We start from the raw sequence: 17,901 nt of genomic DNA on the forward strand, positions 1-17,901 counted from the left end.
GGAAAATCAGTGTGTATATGCAGTAAAGCTTGCTTGTTATACTCACTGTGGAACCAAAGGGGTTAATCCACTGCATTGTGCATAAAGGCTGTGTGATCCTGTCTTCTCTGATCCTCCCCTTCTTTACCTGACTCCAACCTACCTCGTGATAGAACTGAGCATTAGGAATCAGGCTGCACATGCTCAGTTTGGTGTGTATTGATAGAGAGGTTTTTTTTTTCTTCTTGTGAGAGTGCATGTGATCAGCACAGGTCCCATTGGCACTGCCCAGACAGAGGATCGTGGAGAACATAAACTCCTTCTACAAGCTTTAGGCAGAGACTGATATAAGTCACAAGACCGCTATATACTGTTGATGGGAAAAGGTATTTAGCAGTTTATATTTACTAAAATAATTGCATTTCCATGTTCTGTGTTACCGTGGGAGACCAGATATAGTGAATGCAGGCTCCTGGATTTAGTAACACTTTAAGGGGTGTATTAAAAAAATTATTTCACTTAGCAATTTGCCCAGTGAACATGCACGTGCATTTAAAAAAAAAATAACATGCACGTGCAGATCAAAAAATGAACATGCACGTGCAGATCACAAAAAATTTATATCAGGCTATTTTCATTGATGATTTTTATTGATTTAAAAAGGAAAATACTGCATTTGGCCACAAGATGGCTAAGTATCAGAGGAAAAGCCTATGATACTTACTGTCATCTACTAGCTTAACCTCCCTGGCGGTATGATTCTGTCAGGAATTCTGTTCCAAAAGCGGTACAATTCTTTTCATGGAAATTTGGCGTTATGTATTATAGGCCTACAATTCTTAGTAATTACTGACTTAAGCCTGACCAAAACAAGACTCTAGTAGACATCCCAGATGTGATAAATTTGAAACACAAACGCATGAATTATAATCGAATCAATAATATTATTTTATTATTTAATATATAATATATATAATAAAATTATATTATTGATTAGATTATAATTCATGCGCTATATATTATATATATATGTGTGTATATAGATATATATATATATATATATATATAACGCATGAATTATAATCGAATCAATAATATAATTTTATATATATATATATATATATATATATATATATATATATATATATATATGTGTGTGTGTGTATATAGGTATATATATATATATATATATATATATATACATATATATATATATATATATATATATATATATATATTTGCATATATATATATATATATATATATATATGCATATATATATATATATATATATATATATATATATATATATATATATATATATATATATATATATATATATATATATATATATATGCATATATATATATGCATATATATAATATAAAATGTGTTATGTGTTTTGTGCAACGTTTTTTTTTTTTTTTTTTTTTTGAATTTCCCTCCCTAGTTCCGCTCCCATGCAGCATTGCTGCTGCAGGGAACGGAACTAGGAAGTCCTCCTACCGACAGACGAGCGGCGGAGATCTCGCTGGCGGTCACAGCAATGAGAGCTCATCGCTGGATCGCCAGGATAAGGTAAGAGACGCTCCGCTGCGCTGTCTGCACACTCTGCCCATTGACCCCGAGCGTGACTCGGGGATACCGCTAATACCAGAAAATTCCTACCCCGAGTCACGCTCGGGTTTACCGCTAAGGCGGTTAATGCAGTTTTTCCCTTTTTAAAATCAATGAAATTTTGTCCAGCACAGGAAATTGACTAATATCCTTCATTTTTTTTGCACAGTACAAATTGATGTGTATTTTCACTGAGATAATAATTTTTTTATAAAAACATCCATTAGTGTTAGGGTTAAGCATTTTTATAAAGAAAAAATACAGATTGCTTGGCATCTATTTCTTAAGTTTATTTATAAACCATTGTCATAAAATAGCTTAATGTAGTTGTAATAACACAAAACTAAATAACAATAATGCTAATAAAATAAAAAAACAAAAAAAAAAACAAAAAAAACTGACAAATAAATTATAAAGCAGAACTATTGGTTAAACAAATATTGTCTAAATACAAAAAAAGATGTTTTTTGTGTATTTATGTTTTTTTGCATGTGTTCTTTCACATTTGTGCAATAATCCAGCATGAAACAACACCTGCACTCACTACTGTGCATGTATTTCCTGTAAAACAGCTTTATTTCATAAGCACATTAGAATGTATTAGGGGTATGTAAATAGCTTGATTAAAATAATAACATATAGCATCGTTGATTTAAACTGATATATTAAACATAACCCCCAAAACAAGTAGGAATACATACATATAATATAAATCCAAACACTTGCAAATACTGGTACCAAAAATACTATCTCCACTTGGTCTAGTGGTGTGTTGGTAAAGATCAATGGAAAATTAGCCAAGCAAATGTGTTTCACCCACAGGGGGCTTCCTCATGGGAACAAAAGCTTAAACTGCACTACTTAGGGAATGTTGTGATGACAGATGTTGAAGGGGAAAGCAGCAGTTCCTTCAATTTTGGACCCTTAGTGCCGGGTCACACTTGTGCGATGCGGGAAGGCTGCGAATTCGCAGCCTGTTCCCGCATCGCAAACGCACATCTGGCAGTTCACACTGCCATATGCGATACGCAGGGGGTGTCAATTAAATGTTAACGACACCCCCAGTTTGATCGCATATCACAGTGCGATCTGACAGTTCGCACAGGATCGGATCGCACAAGTGTGAACCACTGTGCGATCCGATCCTGATGCGGCTGAAAAAAAGGGTCATGTGCGACTTTTGTGCGGGTGCAGTGCAAATTTAGCCATACAAAGTGTATGGCTGAATTCGCACTGCACATCCGATCGCATGTAATGAATGAGCAGTGCGCTCCGATATTATATGCGATCGCAGCAAACGCTATAGTGTGAACCGGCACTTAGTCTTGGGCATATGGTACAGCTTAGTCCCATGGGACCTGAAACCATCTGTTTTACAGTTTTACCCTATAAAACACCTATAGAAGATAGTTTTTAGGGGTTGTTTTCAAAAGTAAGTGGTCTGTTGTGACAAGGGTATATCCTTCTGTCATTGTAGAATTGTAATTTTAAAATGGGCTGGCGAATTTCTGGCATGCTTGAATTTTACAGATGTGGATTCATAGAACATAACCCTCCCTGTTCCCCTGAGGAAGCCCCTAGTGGGCGAAATGTGATGGGATTTGCTCTGAATATTTTCCATTGATTTGTTGCAACACTTCACCGGACGAAATTGAGATAGTATTATATTTCGTACCAATATTTGCATGTGTTGGAATTTATATTAAATGTATTTCTGCTTATTTTGGGGATTATGTTTAATAATCTAGATCCACAATGCTATCTGGTATTGTTTTAATTAAGGGATTTACATACCCCTAATACATTAAGGTGCTTATCAAATAAAGCTGTTTAATTTTATGAAATCATCCATCTCTAAAGTCATGTTCTCCTTATTTTTTGTGGGTTTGTTTGGAAATAAGCATATGTAGTATTGTTTAGGATGTGGTGGTATACCCGGTTATTACCCCCAAAAAGACATGACATGTACAGCAAACCCATGATGTCACTGCTGCTTAAAAGCGGTATAATGATTTACTAGAATAGAAGCATTTTTATATATTCTAGAAACAGAGAGGACATTGTGGGTGTTCCAGATCTTTTAAATGTTATTTTGCTTTTTTAGATGCTTTATTTCTTTGCTTAGAATACAACAAACTTTTGCTTATTTATACGCTTTATTTATTTGCTTAGAATACAACTAATTTGTGCTGTAAAGAGCTAGTGTTAGCAATAAACTTTTGCCGTGTTTACCCGACACGTATTCTACATTACAGGCCTGTTCGTTGGACAGTGACCAGAAAATTCTTTACAGAGCATCTAGTCTTTTACTCACAATCTAAAAGAAGTGTAAGATATTGTCGTGTATTTAACATAATAGAGTTTTTATCCTTTTTCAAATGTAATTTCTTTCATGGCAGTTATTTACTGAGCAGAAGAAAGCTTTTGTATTATGATTGATTGGAAAGAAATCCCTATGAACAGTGAATGTGTCACAAAGTGACATTCGTTTATTTTCCTTTATGTACTAGCACCCTTATACCACTGGTGAATAATAGCCCAGATAAAAAAAAAATAATAATAATCTAAGTGGCACGCTTTGAGGCTTGATTTGGATTAGCTCAATTGAATTGTAAAACCTCCTCAATATATGAAGGTTTTTATTCTGAAAATAAGATTAAGAGCCAGATGTCTTATTACCATTCAGTACAATCTTTTATTATGTTTCCTTTTAATCATTAGTTTATCAAGATGCTGAAGCAAATATGGCACTTTTCTATAATAGTCAAATCTTGAGCTTATTTTCAAATTAAATAGTGTGACTCTAGACTTACTGGAAGTTAGAGAGGACCTTAACCCCCCCCCCCCCAAAAAAAAAAAAAAAGACCTCCTTATCCTACTTACTCCAGACTGTTAATAAATGGCAGGTTTTACTTATTTATTTTTTAGTGGTACCTTTTTTTAGTGGAACTCACTCCCGCTTCCTTATTCCTCGCCTAAATTAGAATTATGTAGACTTAGTCTGCCCCCCTGCCCACAGCCTTCTGGGATAACATTACATAGGACCAGTTTAATTGCTGGCCATGTCTCACACATGCACAGTAGGGGGGCAGCTGTGTGCCACCAGGAAGTAGGAGCTTATTCCTGAAACCAAGATGGCAGCACCAAAGTTTGGAAGCCCTGTGAATAATTAATTGTGTGAAGGGCAGTGCTGCACTGTGTGGACTGGTAACTATGTGCTTCCTAAAAATCAGCTACAGTATTCATGGCTACTGACCTACATTTTCCCAAACCTGAGTGAAGTTTATTGGTCCCTATCAGAGTAATAAATTTCATGTTTTTGAAAAAGGAAACAATTTATCAATTATTAGTCTTCTCCATAAGACCCGGTCCACCCTAGCGTGACTTGTCAGGCGACTTGTCAGCCTGACAAGTCGCACTCCCTCGCGGTCCATTGACCGCTGCAGGACCCGTTCTAATAGGAGCGACACAAGTCGCTCCGACTTAGAAAAAGGGTCCTGTACTACTTCGGGGCGACCTCGGAGCGACTTGCATAGACTTCCATTATGTGAAGTCCATGCAAGTCGCTCCGAAGTCGTGGTGCATGGCAATGCACAAGTCGCCCCCGAAGTAGTACAGACTCGTGTCGGCTTAGTGTGAACCAACTCTAAAAAGGGCTCTCTGGAATTTGGAAAAGCTTTCTTAGAAGACATGTATTTAATAAACAGCATGTACAAAAACGATAGTGTCTGTTTTCAGTGCCAACATACTAAGTTGCTAGCATACTAATTACCATGCCTGTATTCTAAGAATGACTATAGGTTGTCCCGGGTTACAAACAAGATAGGGACTGTAGGTTTGTTCTTAAGTCAAATTTGTTTGAAAGTCGGAACAGGTACAATTTTTAAGTGTAGCCCCAGCCAAAATAATAATTTTTAAGTTTTTTGGATAGCATAGGGAAGAGTTAACACCCCATGCAACATTTGTTTTGCTGTCTGTTCAGAAGTTTTGTGTCTGTTCAGAAGTTTTCACCTCGCTTTCTGTCCCTATGACAACTGGATCTTGAAAATTTTGGGTTGTTGTGGAAACAAGGATTAGTGATAAAGCTTCAGTGGAGACAGCTTTACCCCATGAGAACTTTTACAGGAGTTAATTCCCCTTCCTAGGTGTAGATTTCTCATAATTTCCCACCATTTGTAAGAAGGAGATGTTTGTAAGTTGGATGTTTGTAACCCGGGGACCGTCTGTATTGAGACATGTTCACAGATTTTAAAGGGTTGGTCTACTTGAAAGTGATTCTCTCGCGTGGGATGAGGGTTCTTTATTAGCAATGTGTCTTTTTTTGCATTGTATTGTAGAAAGTATTGATACACCAAAATGATGACTGGATGTCTCAGTTCAGGCTCCATTTAATGGTCATACATTGTCATGGTAGACTGGCAAAGTGCATTATGCTAGGTTCACAGTTGAGTGTTGGCTACTTCGTGCATCCTTGAAGTATTTTTTTACAAGTGTTTTTTTTTTTTACATGTTTTTAGACATAAGGGTTTTTGCTTAAATACCAATACTATGAGGGGGGGAGGTTTCTAAAAGGAGGAGGAGACTGGTGGTCAGGCACAAGAACGCACAAAAAAAAAGAATGTTATGTAGTAAATTTTTTAGATGTTACCATTGAAGTTTATGGGGCCAATATGCACAATCCTGCGCCAAAAAAGTTATGGTACTTCTTTGGCATGATAAGTGACAGCATGTCACTCAGATGGAAATGGGCCCCATAGAATAAAACAAAAGTCTTTTTTTTCGAGCTTCAGGAAATGCATGACAAATTGCTCAGGAGTGAACATGGACTTATATTAGACGTGTTCATCAGGCTTCATTAAAGATTTGAATTTTCCCAGCGCAGAGTACATGTGTTCCTGAAGTAAAGGATGCATTTGTTTTAGTGACTTCAGATGCAGTGACAGTTGGTACAGTACTTTGAGAAAAAACAGGACAAGTGTAATGCTGTTAAAAATAGGATAAGCAAAGTGTGTTAAGTCGAGAGAAGAAAGTTTTTTTTTAAAAGTACTGACACAAACCAAGGAATAGGTTGGGACAGAAAAAAACAGAAGAAATAACATGGAACACATGCAGAAAAACACAACATAATGCACCACAAAAAAGAGAATTTGATTAAATGTGGGTAAGATTGTTACCTGAACCTCCTGGTATACTACTGGCAAAAAAAACTTCTTCCCTTTTTATGTCCTGAGTAATATAGGACTGATTGGACCAATACAATTCAGTTGCACATAAAGCTTTTTATGTTTTTAGAAAGATAAATTTTCTATACTAGTTATTCCATATTTACTGTATGTAAACAGAAGTCTAAAAGCACAAAAATACAAGCATATTTAAAATGTTTGCCACAGGCTTTTATACAAAGGTAGTCTTTTTTTTCTTTATTTGACAGAGAGGAACCATTAGTAAAATCATTGATCATCAATGGATCAAGGAACTAGCCTTTTCTGTGATACATCTGCTTTGTATCATTCAATTGTGAAGATTTTTCCAGACATATTAAAGAGTCAAGGTTTTCTAAAATAGGCAGAAATAGACCAAAAATGTTTGCACTTTTGCAAAGTACAGAATATAAGTTAGCAGGTATAGATCTGGCAATTTATTTTCTGCCAAAGCTACCTCCTGTGAGGCAGCATCACATTCAAGGCAGTGATCCTTTTGATGGCGAGTTCTCTACAATGACCTGTGACCTCAGCCCTAAGCTCTATTTAGCCTCCGGTACCTTCTCAGTCTCACAATTCATTGTGGTTAGATGTATGATGGGAATACCCGGGAACTTTCTGGCTTTTGGATGGAGCCTCTAGTTTAGCATTCTAAATACCAGAGCTACAGCTCAGCTCTTCTAATATCTGGCCCTGCAGTTACCTTTCTTCCCATTTGCAGTTTGCATTCTTATCAAAACATAACTATTGACCTGTACATACATTGTTACTCCTCTTGAACATCTTGCCTGTCATTTTAGCTTTCACCCTCCTTCCACTACATGCCCTTGCACATTGTTTCCCATCCCTTTTCCTGCAGTAACCACCCCTAATGACACAAACAAAGCCTATAACCTGTAAAATTCCATGCAGACTTCCCTGTTTTTTCCAGCCACCATTTCACACAATTCTCTTACTTAGCCATCATTGCTGATCAGCTCCAGTGATAACAACAGTTCTGAGCAATGCATTTCTGATTCACTAGCTCCATATTTAACCTCCTCAACATTAAACCTTCAATCCTCCACCCAACATTGTTTCAATTTTTCATATTCAATACCTTTGCTAAAGTCCAGCACCCTCCAGCTGCAAGGTCATATCCCACCTCCTTCCCCTGGTAAGCACAATCAACATTAGCAAATCTCACTACCGAAATTGTTTTCCCTTCTCTCCATACCTTCATTTTAAGTAGACAGTTTTGTCTTTGTCCTTGTTCACAAAGAAATCTTAGCCCTTCCTATCTGACCCTATAACTGTGCTTCCAACACTTCACAATATTCCAACCTTCACAACCCTTGCAATCTTCAATATCCCCAACATATAGGCCCACTGGCACTTTTTTATTCACTTAAGGAGAGACACTCCAGAAGATTAGTTGCTACTGAAAAGTTAAATTCCTGCTTACACCTAACTAACCTTATAACTGTCCTCTCCCCCTTCCTAACACCTATGCTAACCATGTAAGAATGAATTATATAATTACCTAATTTCAGGCGGCTTCGGTCAGGTCACGTGTTCTCCCTGGGTCAACCAGCATGACCGGCTGGCTGTGTCAACAACAGGAGTGCAAACAACGAGTGGGCCATTGTAGCCTATGGGTAGCCTATGGGTGATGTCACTGCTTCAGGCTTTACTAGAAGTTGTTAGAGTGCTCTCTCCTCTCCCCTGCAGCCACTGCTGGGTTACACAGGAGAAATCACATGACCAGACTGAAGTGGGCTGAAAATAGGCAACTATATATATATATATATATATATATATATCTTTCTTACACAGGTTAGCTAGCATAGGTGTTAGAAGGGGGGAAGGAACAGTTTAAAAGCTAGTTTGATAAAAAAGCATTCTGCACAAATTGCAACTATACATCTTTCACCAGTAGTGTTCACAACCTCTTTGTCCCAATATCCTGGTTGCTGTCTGCCTATTGTAATAATACCACATTTGTATCCCAGGTAATCCAGCTGCTTCCTAAAAATTGCATTTTATGTTTCGTAAAGCTGTTTTTTTTTAGAGGATTATATTATTATTGCATTTTATACCCTAGCTCTATCAAACCACAGCACTGTTATATTTGTCTGCAGATTCATTGCTTCCATTTTGGTGCATATGTTACCCTACTCCCCATGCTCTGTGCCTTGGTCCTTCCCATTCTCAGGCTCACTGACTTTGGAAAGTTATTAGTAAGATAATGAGCTCTGTTCCACGTGACTAAATTTATAAACATTTATAAAAATCTTGTGATATGTGTAAGCTGGCACCCCCTAATTGCCAATACTGAATAGTGCTATTAACAAGCTGCTGAAATCTCTTTGGTGCTACCAAAAAAAATAATATGTGTTTGATGCGCTAGCTTAAATCTGTGATACCTATTAAATGTACTAATACAATAATCAATACAATCATAAAAACATCCAAACAAATTTGTGCAACAATTGTGCTAATTATGACAAGTGAAAGTCATGTTATAATGTATCTCTGAATAAAAAAATCTTCTACTTCACCATCTTTCCATTACCACGTGCAATACAATTAGTGGTGCATGTTCTTCACACTCAATAGTGCTCCACTTTGCTATGTACTCCACCACCTAGTATAAGGGGGGCTCTCACCAGATATCTTTGGGCCACCAGGCCCCTCACAGCTTAGGTAATTACAATCCTGTAAATGCTATGTGTTTGGTATCCATTGAATGATACCTGTAAATGGTATGTGCTTGGTATCTATTGATTGATACCAATCACATACCATATACAGGATTGTATTTACCTACGCTTTGAGGGTTATGATGGCTCAAAGATATCTGGTAATCCCCCCCCCCCCATATACTAGGTGGAGGAGTACATAGCAAAGTGGAGCACTAATAAGTGTGAAGAGCATGAATCACTAATTTTATTCCACGTGGTGAAGGAAAGATGGCGAAATAGAAGATTTTTTGTTAAGCTATACAGTACATTATAACAGGACTTTAACTTGTCATTAGTTTTCTATGTTGCACAAATTTGTTTGGATGTTTTTATCATTGTATTGATTATTGTTTTAGTACATTTACTAGTTATTACAGATTTAAGCTAGTGCCTCAAACACATAGATTATAAATAAAAATTGGTTCTGTAATAACCATTGTCAATTTCACATCAGAGTCTTTTTCATGTATAGGAAATAAGTCATAGACTTAAAGTATAATTACAGCCAAATGTTTATTTTTATTTTAGAGCAAAGGCTCGTACATACTCTATGAAAATCGGGCGAGAATTTTAGTCCAAAGAACTTTCGTACGATTTTTGTATAGTGTGTACACAACTTTCTACAGTTGATTCTGAGCTTGTAAATGAAAACAAGCTCCACATTTTTTCTCGTACAGGAATAGAACGATTGATTTTCGCTTAATGTGTACCGTTTTTGTACAATTTTATGTACGAGAAAAATCAGAAGCAGAAGACTGCACATGATCAGAAACAATAAACAAAAAAAAAAAAAAAAAAAAAAGCCTTCGTCATACGAGAGTTTTCGGACGAATTTTCTTTTTGCTGTGAAACGAGGAAAATCAGATGGTTGTTTATCCAGTTTTCTTATAGTGTTTACCCCACTTACCCCACTTAAGGAATGGTTAGAACCTCTGTTTTTTTTATATTTTGTGTTTTTTCTTATTTGTCATCTGTGCCCTATTTAAGAGATGACCTTTCGCTTTCTGTCCTGTAGATATAGGGGGAGTGAGAGAAGAGGAGACCTGAACAAGTGTTCTATTTTAAAGATGTATGCTCTATATCTGTTATGGCATCTCAAAATTTTGGATATTCCCTCAGTTTTAGTAATAGTGATGGTTAAGGTGATCGCCAAAACAAGTAAAGAGAGAGAGAGTTAATTACCCCAGAGGGAACACAGGCAGTATTTAAAACTGACAGTCATTTATTCTCAACCTCAAAATGTTGGATATCCCCTCAGTTTCAGTAATGGTAATGGTGATGGTAGGAGTGGTTGCCAAAACAAGTAAAGAAAGAGAGAGTGAATTGCCCCAGAGGGAACACAGAGAGCATTTAAATTAAGTCATTTATTCTAAACCCATACCACTATCCAAAACTAAAAACAAAACATTGTGGCTGGACATATACTTAGTCCATTCCAAATTTGACCTAACCCCGTCTTGGGCCTACCTGCTTCAGACCACCCATGTCTCTGCTTATTGTATATTTAGACAGCTAGCTTCTTTGTGACTAGTCAGATTCAAACAACCATTGCCGTGCAGATTACAGAATGAATGTGAGATCGTAGACACTGTTTATGCTGGAAGTGTATGATGCAGGCTAATGCTAACAGAACTTTCAAAATCCTGGCTAAAGAGGCTCAATCAATTTGTGCAGAGACAGTTATATTATCTGCAAAACTATTTTTCTTGCTAATTACAAACAATTGGCCTCCTCCAAGACAAGAAGTATTAGTTTATGCTAATTATTTCTATTTGGACAATTTATTTTAGCAGTGTCTAAGGACGCAGCTGTTGAGGATGCTGTTGAGTTTTCAGCTGTGACAATCAATGAACATGATTTTTCTTTGTGTGAGAAAAATACTAAGAAACCATTGGAGACATTTTTTTTTTTTGTAAAATGAACAGGTTGTCTGACGTGAAGTGGAATCACTATCACTATCATTATTACAGTTATGATCCCACATTGAACTTCTGTCACCTTCCATTTTGTTTCAATCCATCTGCTGCGAGAACACATTTAGAAGTAGATTTATTAATTTAACATCACATTAATTGTGTAGCATCTTAAAAGACCATGTACAAAACTTACTTGAAGGTCATTTATAACCAAATTACTAAGGAGGTTGCCCAGAAGTGAACTCTGGGGAATTCCATTGACAATGACTGTCCAGCTCTATCTACTAGTCTTTTATGCTGATTAAACTGATGTCATGGTACTGAATCTTTCAAAGTGTTATAGAATAGAATAGGAGAAATTGTAATTACAAGTCATATACTGTAATTTGCATCTCGTCAAATACACCAGTCACTTTCTCTGCTCAGCATGATTCACTGACGGGCGTTTAACCGTCAGAAAGGCTACTTTGAAGAATAACAGTTTATTAAATATCTGAAGGGAAATGTATGAAATGTAGTGGCCTTAAGGACATTTCTTTTTAATGTTCACATTAGGACTGAGAACACTTTGAAAAATAAAATAAGAACGTAACATTTTGTATGAATTGTAATTGTCTCTCTTAACAATAGAAGTTTACTGCAGATCATTCTTGTTCCTGTAGAATGCAGGGCCTTAGTATGAGAGGGAAGTAGGCTTCTTATTGCACATGGCGCCTTCAGGTATATCTCTCTGCCTAGAATTTAGTATCAAGCAGATTTGATTAAGTACAATGGAAAAGATATTGGACAGAAATAAATAAATTGTTGGTAGTAATGGGGGTGTTTGGAATCTAGATAAATAGCCACAAGCAGAAGCTTGGTGAAATTAAATTACATATGCATGGGTGAACTCACATTGCAAGTAAAGTAATATATATATATATATATATATATATATATATATATATATATATATATTATATATATATATATATATTTTTTTTTTTAATAGGCAAGCTTGCATTATAGACACACACACATATACACAAGTGTGGGGAAAACAGAGACATAAAAGAAAATTTTGTAAACTATTAGTAAAGTATCTCAAGGTTTCTTCTGTAGGAATTATCTTTAACCTCCCTGGCGGTATGATTCTTTTGGATTTTAGGTGCTGAAAGCGGTACCATTATTTTAGGTGCTGAAAGCATGTAATTCTTGTGAATGAGCAGCCCAAACCAACTGTATACATTTATTATACATATTATATATATATATATATATATATATATATATGTATGTATACATATATTATGTATACATATATTATATATATATATATACGTATATATATATATATATATATATATATATATATATATATATATATAATGTATACAGTTGGTTTGGGCTGCTCATTCACAAGAATTACGTGTGTATATATATATATATATATATATATATATATACGTGTGTATATATATATATATATATATATATATATATATATATATATATATATATATATATATATATATATATATATATATATATATACATATATATGTATATATATATATAATATGTGTGTGTGTGTATATATATATATATATGTATATGTGTATATATATATACGTATATATATATATATATATACTGTATATATATGTATATATATATACTGTATATATATGTATATATATATATATATATACATATATTTACATAAAAAGTACAGTAAAACCGCAGGAAAGGGCACTGGGGGGCAATGTAATGTGATTTTATTTTATTTTGAACGATATCAGTGTGTTTGGTGCATTTTACATTCGAATTTGCCGCCGGTTCCACCCCCCGGCGGACGTCACGTCGCCGGAGACGGAAGCCGGGGCTCGCAGACGATCGGGAGAGAGCTCCGCCGCCGCACACCGCTCGCAGACATCGCTGGATCCCGGAGAAAAGGTAAGTAAAACCTCCTCCAGCATCCAGCGATCTTCCTAGCGCTACCCCGAGTGTGACTCGGGGTTACCGCTTTTGGCACTAAAATCTTACCCCGAGTCACACTCGGGAATACCGCTAGGAAGGTTAATAAAGAATTGTTTTAAAATGACCATCTTAAAGTGATTCTAAAGGCTTTGGTTTAAAAAAAAAAAAAAAAACATGTTATACTTACCTGCTCTATGCAATGGTTTTGCACAGAGCAGCCCCAAACCTCTTCTTTTTGGGTCTCCCACCGGTGGTCTTGGCTCCTCCCCACGCCAAGTCCCCCCAATGGCAAGCCTCTTGCTATGGGGCACTCAAGAAGGCTTGCTTCCCAGCCACGCTCCCGTTGTCCATTCACACACAGAATGCGGCCTGGCTTCGCCCCCTACTCCTTTTTCATTGGATCCCTGGCTGGTATTGACAGAGGCAGGAACTGCTGCTGTGTGAGCCAAAGAGGAGAGAAAGACCAGAGAGAATGGTTGCTCTAAGGCTTGTCGCTGGATTGAAATGGGACTCATGTAAGTATAAGGGCGGGCTTAGGGGTAGCTGCACCTAGAAGGTTTTTTATGTTATTGCATAGAATTCATTAAAGGATAAGTAAACTTTTTAGAAAAAAAAATGATAAATGCAAATTTTTTGCAGGTTAAAAATGTGCATTTATTTATTTTTTTGGAGATGTAAAGCATTGCACCAGCTGCCATGCAGGTCTCCAGAAGATCTGTCAGTGTATCTCTGTGCCGGTACATCCCGTATGGGCAAGCAGACATAATCTGACAACAAGAGAGAATGCGCCGCTGTAGTTTATTGAAAACTACATGCTGACAGCCGCTAACCAGAGTGGAATATGGAAGCGGAAATTACATCACCAGTGAAGGGGTGGAAGTCTGGACCATGGGCTATCACACAAGGAGGCTACGCACTCCTACTGGCCTACTGCTCCCTGGAGGAGAGCAGTTTAAATACGAGCAATATAGGATGTGCTGCTGCCGTGGAACTACAATGACCAGCAGACTAATGAGAATTACAAAAAACTAGTGAGCTCCGAGCACGTAGCCTCCTTGTGTGATAGCCCATGGTCTAGACTTCGGCCCTGCACCAGTGATGTAATTTCCACTTCCGAGTTCCACGCTGGTTAGTATGGAGGTTTCTCGACTGGATACCCACAACCAACCAGCCTACAACCTTCTTTTGGCATTTGGGAAGATTGTGAAGCCTACTGGACGACCATAACCATTGGGACTACACATTACATGATAGGCATGAATTGCTTTTATCTTTTGTAAAATTTCAACTAAATCTTGTAAAAGTTCAACTAATAAAAGTATGAAATCTTGCAACTCTTGAGATTATGAACTATACTTAGACAGATGGTACTTGATGGCCTAAATTCCAGCGCTGTTGGAGACCGACAAGTAAAAGGCTTGAACATACAATGTAGCCCATGCATAGCTCAAAATCCAGTTCAGAAATAGTATGGTTCTGTCCCAAATCCAGTTATTTTTATGTAACTCGGTAAGCAGAGTGCCAAAGGCTGGAGATGCAAGTCAACCCATTCGCCTAAGTGTTCTAACAAAGAGCCTATGTCCTGAACTGGGCCACCCAATTTGTAGTTTCCAGGTAGATGATAGAAAATGGGCATTATTTGACTGTCTACAAAAAGATAATCTGCAGTCTTAGAAGTTAGAACCCCTAAGGCTTTAGCGCTATACAAAAGATCCAATAATGCCACCCTAAACTCCGAAGTGGGAATCTTAGAAAGGGGACGATAGGTACAAGGATCACTTTGCTGCAGTATGGCTTCAGACCAATATTGTTCTTTATTCAAAACAACCGCTACTCCTCCCTTATCAGCTACAGTGTACACCCATGCGAGGGTCCTCTTTGCCTGCATGGGGATTAACAGATGTTCTGTTAATTCCCATGCAGGCAGACCCATTCATTTCAGTTGGTATGCAGCAGCTGCAAAGACACAGCTGCTGCTGTCAAATTGACAGCTATGCGGGTTCACGGCCCTGAATGCAGACAGTGTGTGTGTCAATTTGTCTATGCAACTATTGCAACTCAATTGACATAAATGGGACTGCCTGGACAAGGATGCATAGGACACCTGTGAGTCCCTGGTAGGTAATCCCAACCCTTGCACAAGTGTATGCTGTTGTATATTTGTGTTGACAAGACCTGTGGGTTTTTTTTTTAAAGGATATTGTTTACTGTATTATAGGATATTGTGTACTCCATTTTATATGCAATCATTGATGTTAGCAATATATTTAAATACATTTTTTTTATTTCACATTATACAGTTGGGTTTTTTTTATAAGGCTTGCAGTATGTAAGCATTTACCTTGATTATCAATTGTACATCTTACATGCTCCATTATTTTTCATTTAAAATCGAGGTAAAATGATTTGTTGAGGTGATCTTCAATGCTGAGTATAGCATATAAATGGCAAAAGTGAATCTAAAATATGTCTTCCCTATACTGAACCAGTGAGACCTTATTAGCAAAGCCTCTTAAAAATGAGGTGTCATTGTATGTTTGTAAAATATCTGCACTCACTTAGCATGCAAATGTTTTATTACAGTGTTTTATCTGTCAGGAGCTCCACTGACCTTAAGCATGCTTTACAGCATTTCACTAGGCTAATTTATCTTTTGCTCATCAAGTTTATTTCAAGGCCTTCTGTAGTTCAATGACACATTTTAACTTATGAATATCTAACTTCCCATTACCTAATGATTTCAGTCTGTTTAGGAACTTTAAAGATGGAAAAAAACCTCTGTTATATTCAAGTCTGGCAAGCCTATAATTTAAAGGCATTTTCTAAACGATTCAGAGAACAAAGCCCAATAGCTAAACAATAAATTAAAGTAATTTTACACAACTCAAGACATATAGGAAAACTTGAATATGGTTCATACATTGTGTATGTGATTGTAACAGTTTTGAACTTTTACATTGAATTATGTGTATAACAAAGTTTGCAACTGTTTCGTTTTTAACTGGACAATCTTGGTTATTCGTGCCACTTACCATTTTGGACAAGCTGCAGCAATCTGCCTGTTTTTCTGTAGATTCACTTTTTTTTAATGATTTCATGGTTTTGACACCCCTTTAATTCTGCTGTTGCCAGCTTGATGACACCTCTTGGCACCCATTCACTCACTATGCCATTGTGGCCTCAGTCAGTCACAAACTATCCATAATCAGTAGAGGACAGGTGTGGGATTTCATGAAAGCTGTGGTGGGATGTAATGGGTGGTTGGTAGTTCTGCAGTACCCAGTGCAGCGCTCAGTGGTTGCTGGGCAGTGGACTGCACAATATAAAATGTAATGCGCAATTCTCACCAGGGTCATCTTTTCCTGTTTGCCACCTTTTCATTTGAAAAACAATCTTAGACACTATTAAAGATACATGAAGTGCTTTTATGTACTTCATGCATGTATCCATGCTTTAAACCTCCTCCCTCCAAAAATTTGAGTTTTTCAATATGAAATTGAGAGCTTGTCTGCTCTTGCCTCTTCTATTATCAGAACAAGTCAGCTCCAACTAAAGTCCCATTTGTCCACACTGCTGAAGAATATGGGTGCTCATTCAGCCCATGCAAAAACCATATATAGCAAAGGCTCAGGTAAAATTGAACTAATGAATTATTAACTAAATGCCAGCTGGTGGGTTAACAATAGAAGAAAACTTCAACTTAAACTATTTGTTTAGTTTTTGGATAGTGTGAGAATGGATAACAACTCCGTTAGTTATTACCCTCCAGACACATAGGAAGTAAAGAAAATTTACCCAATGGGCTCATGGACTGCAATCAAATTTTTTTTTCCTTAGCTCTGTCTAGATTTACATTACGATTGTGTCAATGTTGGGGAGTTGTCACTTCCTGTCCTGATGACTGGTGACATAGGGTAGGAAGTGACAAGAAAATTCCCCAGTGGGGACAAAGAAAGCAATGCAAACTTGCAGAGGTCCTAACTATCTCTACTCTCTAAATGTAAAAAAAAATGGACAGTTTAGAATAGATGTCTATTTTAGGTCAATTTTAGTAAGGACTAAGGAAGGATTTTAACAGAGATAGACACTTTCAAGTACATTTATATTAGTTCAAGAATACAGGGCACACATTGCTCATGTTAGGTATGCAAGTTGGTCATGTATCAAGAATATTTTGGCCGAAGTCTGGCTGAAGTCTGCATAAATATTGAACAGACAGGGTCAGACATTTAGCTATGCTGCCTTTTGTTTTAGACATTACAGGTTGTAGGAAGGTGTGAAGGCAGGCAAAAAATCTAAATCAAAGAATTACTGAGAATCTGGCTAGTGACACACATAGAATTATATCCAGATACATAAAAACAGTGTCATACTCTGTAGGCCAAAGAGCCATATTGCATGGAGGACACTGATAGAACTAAGGACAGACTGCACAGAAAAACAACAGATTTTCTAGGTAGGCAGCAGGCCCAGATTTGTGTAAAGACCAAATAGCCTAGGGTGGCA

The 17,901-nt window shown here is 36.9% G+C and overlaps 1 protein-coding gene across 2 annotated transcripts in view; it reads left to right on the top strand.

Annotated features, from left to right (window-relative positions):
- CPLX1 (complexin 1) overlaps positions 1–17,901 on the top strand; it is a 294,668-nt gene that overhangs the window by 97,298 nt on the left and 179,469 nt on the right. The gene's annotated exons all lie outside the window — the stretch shown is intronic.

Source organism: Pelophylax lessonae (genome assembly GCF_965119305.1).
Source record: "Pelophylax lessonae genome assembly, chromosome: 1".
Taxonomy (NCBI): domain Eukaryota; kingdom Metazoa; phylum Chordata; class Amphibia; order Anura; family Ranidae; genus Pelophylax; species Pelophylax lessonae.